The sequence below is a fragment of the Mycetomoellerius zeteki genome, unplaced genomic scaffold, assembly GCF_001594055.1.
Source record: "Mycetomoellerius zeteki isolate Tzet28-1 unplaced genomic scaffold, Tzet1.0 scaffold89, whole genome shotgun sequence".
Taxonomy (NCBI): domain Eukaryota; kingdom Metazoa; phylum Arthropoda; class Insecta; order Hymenoptera; family Formicidae; genus Mycetomoellerius; species Mycetomoellerius zeteki.
Window position 1 is genome coordinate 667,490 of NW_017257924.1, and position 8,736 is coordinate 676,225.

At 33.5% G+C, this 8,736-nt stretch overlaps 1 protein-coding gene across 4 annotated transcripts in view; it reads right to left on the reverse strand.

Annotated features, from left to right (window-relative positions):
* Nucleotides 1-8,736, reverse strand: part of FAR1 (fatty acyl-CoA reductase 1) — a 25,369-nt gene that overhangs the window by 14,716 nt on the left and 1,917 nt on the right. The window contains exon 1 of one of the 4 annotated variants that reach the window (XM_018459952.1): nt 3,839-3,996. The exons of the other annotated variants lie outside the window; for them this stretch is intronic. The gene's annotated coding sequence lies outside the window, so the exon portion shown is untranslated. Of the gene's footprint in view, nt 1-3,838; nt 3,997-8,736 lie in introns of those variants that run through there. 4 annotated transcript variants of the gene reach the window in all.

Here is an 8,736-nt window from a genome sequence, read left to right on the forward strand (position 1 = left end):
AAATATTTATTGTAAATGTTATAGTAAATGCTATGAAAATACTTAATGAGACATTATAATCCAAGTAAAACATACTTATTAGAAAAATTTATTTATATTTATCATAAATATTACATAAAATATTTAGAGTTCATATTTTAATAATATTTCGAATAAATTTTACATAAAATATGTATGAAATATTTATATAACATTTAAAAAAGAATATTAATAAATATATATATTTATCATAAATATTCTGTGCTGTCTGGGTTATCAATAGCAGTTACTATTACATTCAAAATTACGTCCTAAGATAAGAAACTATTGAAAGCGGGAAGGTCGAAAACAAATGTGTTCCGTATATTTTTTTAACGATTGAAGTGGTTCTGACCCCATGCGCCTACTTAAGGAATAATAGAATTTTCTACGGAGGAATTAATTTTTGATCATAGATCATATGTCCTCATTTTTATAGATGAATACGTGTTATAAATATACACACCTGATTTTTCGCTTAGAGGAAATGCTAAAAGAAATTCCCGCTTATCAGTAAAATATTTTTTTTGAGTGATAAAGTGCAGGCAGATGATGCCTGCAGAAGCGGATGCAAGCGAGAGGAATTCTAGGTCACTGTCCTGACATCAAGGCAATGTGACCGAGAGAAACCGAGCGTCCGGGTAATCCGTTACACAGGAAACCCGTTATGTGAAGAGCGTATAGACGAGCGCGAGCGTGATCGTGACTTCAGCCGTGACCACGAAATCGATCGGCCGAGAATCGTCCCCATTTCTTTTCGACAATCACTCTCTCTCCGGCGCATTCCTATTCCTCCCGATGCAGCGATGGCTCGATAAACGACAAACTAAACATCTTGTCACGATACAGAGTCACGCTCTCGTAACTTCGTCATGCGTACATAATCAGTACAACTCTTAAATTCGCGAAAATCAACGCTAAAGCTTGCATCAGACTAGGCATGTTGTTCGACTATGAGTTTCGCAAGTGCAAATGGATAAATGTGTTGAGTGTATTTATTTATTACCAATCATGTCGGTTTGCTAACGGAACGGGTTTCTAACGGAGTCAAACGGTACAAATTAATTTCTTCATGATGATACTCTTATTATCATTTTATTATATCCTTGTTATTAACCATTTGATTGCCGCACAGATTTTTTGTAATCAGTTCCTTGATATATATCATAGTATTGTATTTTATATATAATGTAATTTTAAATACATTTTTTCACATTAAAATACATTTTCCAATCAAATGTGTTTTTTAATAAAAACCTTTGGCTATAAGTTAATAGATTGATGAAAGATTCTTTTAGAATTCACAATATACCACAATATACCACATAATTTAATTCGCGAGATCACTACAGTAAGTTTAATTGCGTTTATATAGTCCGAAAAAATGCAGCGCGCAGTTCGAAAGACAAATATGGTATATATGTTCGAAAGACAAATATGGTATATATGCAAGTACATATATAGTATATTTAGTGATTCAAGATTGAATTATTTTAAGCATTAAAAAATCTAACTTTGACCGTATAGACTTTTTAATTGCTAATATTGATTGTGTTCTCACATGCGGTCTAAAATAAAGATTAACATTGTTTATACCACATAAAATTAATGCAAAGTATTCTCGGTTCATATACAAATGATAATAGTAGTAAGAAATATGTGTTTATTGAAATTGTGATGCATGCGGCGTTCATAGATGTTATATGTCATAATCAATTGGATACACGTGGTTATCAAAATGTTAATGTAATCCTAAAAACACAAATTACAAAATGATATCGCTAAATTGCCGTGATATATCGAATGAATTATACATTAGCCATGAATTATAAGTTCAAACAGACGATGTTGAAGGTTCATATTAGTGAGCGACAAATAAGAATCTTAGCAACAAACTGCGAATTACGTAGATATCCGTAATCCAATACTAGCATGAATCTTACGCGGGGTCTACAATAGAAGTCGTAGCGGTCGGAAAGTCTTAAGTCGTAGAAAATAAATCAATCATAGTCGATTATTCTTCTCGTATTCGACTGTGATTGGTTAATTTTCTACGACTTAAGACCCTATGACTGCTACGACTTCTATTATAGACCCAGCGTAAGAGAGCGTAAAGGGAGCATACAAATACACTACGATAAGCGAGCGTAAAGACCGTTTAAGATCGAATCATTATTATTACTACTGGCAGCTACAACACGATGAGAAACTACGGCTTCCGCTGAGCTACATTGGACGCTGAGACAGGTGTTGCAGCCTTGCGTGTACATCGACTGAGGAAGCACGAGAAATTATCATGCCGCGTGTTATTTACTTTACTTCACGCTCTTTGATAACCGACTTAAGCCGAGTGCGTAGCTAAGTGTAGCCGATAACGGGATCCGAGATACGCCAATTTTAAAGAATACGGCATGGCAAAATTTCGCTCGAATAAACTTACGTTATTATTTCGTTGCGAGAAGGCGAATCTTCGCGTTACCGCGAGATGTGCAATTGCACGACAGTTCGTGTTTAATAACAGCCAATAGCACGCCAGCATCCGGTTGCGTTTCAAAGTGTGTCAGCGGGACACTGACCACCGAAACGCGTTCGAGCGTTGCTAAGACGTGACTGGAAAAGCATCCTTATCTAATTGGCATAGATGATTGGAAAAGCGATCCAAAAAAGCAAACACCGAATAGCATGAGTGTGCAAATCGACTTTCTTTATTCGCTTTCTTTCAATGTTTCCGGTTGTGCTCAAAATCCCCTCGCTTGTATGCTACAGATTCCTTTCGTATTTTTACTTCTCTCGCTTCCAAAAGTGTACACCAAAATTATATTTACAAGAGTAAACAAACCACCTGATAATACGTGTCTGCCTAATTGACTTGGTGAATGATATATCTTATATATATATATTTTTTAAGATACTATTATTTATCTTTGAAAATATATTTCCTAATTGGCTTTAACTTAATTTGCATTTTATATGAAGTAAATGAATATTATGCTAATTGTCGCAATCAATTAATCACACAATTTAATACTTTTCCGTCATATATTTTGTATATTTCTGTAAACATAAATTCGATGAAACATCGAAGTGCGACCACTACGCAAGCGCAAATTTAAAAGTTAAAAAATTTGAAAACTGTAGAAGAATGTGCAATCTCTTTTGACCATTATAACTGCGCTCCAAACGATGTAGCGACGGGAATATGAAGAAATATGTAATACTCCGAGAATCGCGGTCACTATCCACGACCTACGTTAAGTTTCGAGACGTTCAATTCAATCTAGAGACGGAGAAGAAGTAGGTTTTAGCACAACCGATTTAACGAGATGCGTATTTCATAGGTGTGTACTCTCACTTTTTTCTTATTCTCCGCTTAAATATGTCACAACGATAGACGAAATAAAATCCGGATTGATCTTAATTTGAATTTAAACCTATACGACACACACACACACACACACGAGATTGTAATGACAATCGACAAGTGGACGGGCTATACGAAATGGCCTAAAAAATTATAGCACGTCTCTTTCTACTAAGAACTCTTTCGATGAACTCAATCAATTATTTGATCAACGATATATTAAGTGACATGAAGAGGATTACTCATCCGTCTGTGGCACGATGATAGGCGATATGTGTGCCATGTTCCAGCATGTACACGTAATAAAACATTATTTATCGTCTTATCTATAGGTCTGTAAACTTCTGTTAAACGTTTACTCGCAGATCGTAATTACACTGGAATTGATTAATTAAAATTTGGAGAGCTATTTTTCTTTTACTCACGTTATCATTTATCTCGGGCAAAATTTTTACTTACCCAACGGCCTCATGACGTGACTATCTCTTCGATTTACTGAGCATTTGAGGAAAGTACATCTGAAGAAGATGCCACAGGGTGAGAATAAAAACGCACCTCTCTCGACAATGATAAGATGCGCGATGAATCGACTTCCCTCGAAGCGGGTCGACTAACGAAACATATACTGAGCGTATATGAAACTAACTCAAGTTCCTTATACCTGTCCGGCTCACAGAACGGAGCGTTTTCTCCCACTACGAAGCATTAGCAGACCTCGGCGATACGTGCTGCATATTATTTTACCCTGTGCCACATGCATAGATAAACGCCTCTTAATTTCTTTCTTTAAAAAAAAAAAAAACAATACATTTGATGTCATAACTGATCTTTGATCTGTGACTTGATCACACTCTCGATAATTCTTCTACCTCTGCATAATTTCAAGATATTAAAGATTTGTTTTTTATTCCTGCATTTTTTGAACTAGTGCACATGCTGCAATAAGTGAAACATATATATATTTCACTTCAACTTATTGCACCGTGTGCACTAGTTTAGACAATGCAGGAATAAAAAATAGAACTTAAAACATCTTATTTGTCACCGTTTTGTGCGCTTTATGTAACCAGTTAATTTATTCATTGTCAATTTGTTTTGCATCGTGAATTCACTTTTTCGTATCGTTTATAGTTAGAATTTTTAATAATGCAGGAGGTTCTTTACTAAAGTGCCGAAAATTTGGGATGCCTCATCAAGGCCCACCTAAAATTATAAATATCTGCAATTTGGATAAAATATTTAAACTATGTATATACAGAGTGTCCAAAAAATTACGAGACATCTGAATATCATGAAAAGTATAAGTATTACAGAAAAGTATTTCAGACAAAAATTATAAGGTTCAGAAAGATCTATTTGCTGATTACATCCGTTTGACCTTGAGTGGCGTCGCCAAGGTCAGGTCAAGGTCAAATTAATTTTTTAAAATGGAACACCCCATTTTTCATTGCATATTCTTATAGCATATCTCGAGAACTTTCCAAACCGACTGACGGTTAAAACCTCTTGAACGTTGTTCAAGATCATGACCTGAATGACATTTGTCAAGATCAAGACCATTGGAGATTGTACCTCTTATTTTCATTTTTGCACTAAAAATTCATTTCTACGTAAAAATGAAAATAAGAGATACAATCTCCAATGGCAAGACAGTGACATAAGCAGTAAGCGAATTGGCCGATCACAAGAGAGACAGTACGATTTCCTTACTGCTTACGTTTTACCATCTTACGTTCTTATTGTATAATATGTGCCATGGACTTAAATCTCGATAACGGTATTTTTTTGTCTTGTCCCGCTCGAATATATCACTAAGAATTTTTAAGGCTCCTGAATAGTCACCACAGCCGTATTGAATCATGACGTCAGAAGCGAGGAATGACACGTAATTTTTATTTTATTTTACGTCAAAAAAATATGTTTTGCTTAAGAGAATTTGATTAGCGACGTACAATTTATTCTAATCTACTAATAATAAGTTATTATTAATTGTAATGATATTGCAATCCTAATCTGAACAAGTTTTTGACAAGTTGAAATCTATTAAGTGAGAAATATGACTATATTGTAATTATACAAATTATATAAATAATGAAATATTAAGAATAACTCGTTTCACAAAACATATTTTTTTGACGTAAAATAAAATAAAAATGAAATAAAAATTATTCTCAAGACACTAATTCATAAATATGTTATCACTACATGTAGGTATTCCTACTTAATCGAAATTGATCGAATAAACTAAATCGCATTTGCTAATCTCCTATTAATGAATGGAAAATACGGAAATCATCACAATATTCATCACAAAAGATAATAATATTAAAAAGATGTTAAAATAATATTTTTAAAAATGTACATAAGATTAAGAATATCTATAAAAAAAAGATATGACATTAAATTTCCTTCTTGCTTTCTTAATTAATTACAGTCATAATGCATTATAAACACATTAGAAAATAAAAATTATATAAACTTTTTCCTTGACGCTAGACATTAAAGTGATTTATATTGCAAACATTTCCACAGCAAATACCATGGACTGCATTAAATATCAAATAATAAATTTTTCCTTTTAATTAAAAAATAATTTTAAAAATAAGCTAATTTTTTGGGTTAAATTTTTAGGTTAAATTTTTGAAAGTGAAATTTCATTCCAAGAAAAATGATAGTTGCGCCAGTCTGACAAGAATTTTACTTCACTCCTTCAAGAAATGAATTTCCTAAAAGGTCAATTTTAATGACTAATATTTCCCTTCGTGAGGCAGAACGACGCTTTGTTCTGCCAGATTCGTTCGTTTTGTGCAAAAACACGTCAAATGAGCCTAATTTCGTCAAAATTGGATGTAGGGAGATTAAACTTAACATTTACCTTCAGCCTCTCCTTTTGGAAAGTGAAATTATTCACTCTCCACAAAGATTGAAAATTGACTCTCGCTTGGAGTGATTCTTCGCTGTTTAGGGTGAAAATTTAATTCCTACCGGACTGGCATAACTACCACTCTTCGGGAGTGAAATTTCACTCCCAAAAATTTAGAGCGCAGATATTAATGTTGCATTATTTACCGCACTAGTCTTCTATTAATCTCTACTCTCTCTCTCTCTCTCTCTAGTTTTCTTTATTAATCTTTTTTAGGTGAATCTTTACAAAAACGGGCTTTTCGCCGATCAACGTGACCTTGACATATATTATCAAGATCATGACCCTGAGTGACCTTCAACAGGATTTTGTAACGATTTTTTACGCGAAGCGAGGTTCACCCCACATCTCTTCTCTATCTAGAAGCGCACGACTTTCCACCTGAAGCAAAATTCGCCCCACCTCCCCCCTGCCTAGGGGCTCACAACTTTCCACGCAAAGCGAAGTTCATCCCACATCCTTTCCCTGTCTAGGGGTGCACGACTTTCCACGTGAAACGCGATCCACCCTCATGAAAAGTCGTTACTAAAAGACTTAGCAGGGGAGGAAATGGGGTGGACTTCGGCTTTGCGTGAAAGTCGTACGCCCCTAAGCAGGGAGGGAAGTGGGGTGGACCTCTCTTCGCGTGGAAAGTCGTGCGTCCCTAGACAGGGACGGGATATGGGGTGAGCCTCGCTTCGCGTGAAAAGTCGTTACAAAATCACAAATTTTCTGCTTTAAAAATAAAAATTATATAAAAAAATGTTTTTTAAAAAAATTTTTGTTTTAAAGCAGAAAAATTATTTTAGACCAGAGAATTTTTGTTTTATATAATAGAAAAGAGACATTATTTCTTAAACTTATTTTGTTAATAACTTTTTAACAAACTAGAACATAACAAGCGCACGCTTCGCGTTAAAGACAGAAATATATAAACAAATAATAAAACATTAGCCATTGTTGCCTCTTTTCGGCGATGCCGATTGATTTTCTCGCTGTGTTTACTTTGTGAGCAGCTGTCATCATCGCGGAGATCGCATGTGTTAGATGTATGTGGTTCCTTTCTAACAAAGAAGTCCTCTTTTCTAAAAAAGGAGATGCAAGTTGGTAGTCGAATATATCGAAACATTAGCTACGTTTACACCGTGCATTTAGGCCGCGGCCTATACAATAGATGTCCTTGTTTATCTTGTAGGTTAAACAAAGACACCTATCGTATAGGTCGCGGACTAAACGCACGGTGTAAACGTAGCTAATGTTTCGATATATTCGACTACCAACTTGCATCTCCTTTTTTAGAAAAGAGGACTTCTTTGTTAGAAAGGAACCACATACATCTAACACATGCGATCTCCGCGATGATGACAGCTGCTCACGAAGTAAACATAGCGAAAAAATCAATCGGCATCGCCAAAAAGAGGCAACACTATTTTGATACATTCGACTATCGACTTGCATCTCCTTTTTTAGAAAGGAGATAACTGCTAAAACTTGTTGAAGATCGTTCAGAGTTATGACTTTGACAATAGGTACATATCAAGGTTAAGTTGATCGACAAAGTGTCCGTTTTTGAAACGATTTACCTTTTTTTATTTAAGTAGTTAGGGGAGACATAAACTTTTACTTATTTCTTTTTAACGTTATTACGTAATTAAAATTGAAAATAATTCCTTATGAAGGACACGATATCATAATTCTATATATAATACGATATATAATTACAGTAATTATCACTATAGAAATATAAAAATTGCTTAAAATATACACTAAAATGCCTAAAATACATATATAAATGTGTGAGCAATATAAAATATTAAATATGCATCTTTTTAGAACGCTTTTTGAATAGAAAAACTCTTACAGTACATTTGCAATATAATCTATTATATTTTATCGTAATTAATCCATTATCTGAGAAAAAATGCTTTTAATTTTGCAAACAATTCATACGATTGAAATGATTGCGTCTTATCATCAATTAAATATTGTTTTCTATTTTCTAAAATGAATTTATGACACAAAATATACAGTATATACAGGATGTCCCCATATTAAAATTATTTTTCAAATATTTCTAAAAAACTTTTTAAAAACATTTTCTAATTGGATATCTTTTTAAACAGATTTAAAATTAAAATTCTGCCACTTTCTGCATCATATATCTTTTAAATGAAATTAACACTATAATTTAAATAACATTATTTAACAGTACATTTTTAATTAAAATTTTATCAAAATACAATTTGCATGGAATTAATTAAAAAATGCAATTTTCTTATCCATTTTGACTTTCCAATCGAAATTTGGTTTGCAAAAGTCTCTGTGTGTCAATCGCTTCTATTACAAGTATTAATTTAAACATAAAATTATTTTGTGACTTAAGCTGACGGTACGCGATACTTATTTTTCTGCTAGATTCCTAGTTGGATTAGAATCTTGCCACCGTATTGGCTAA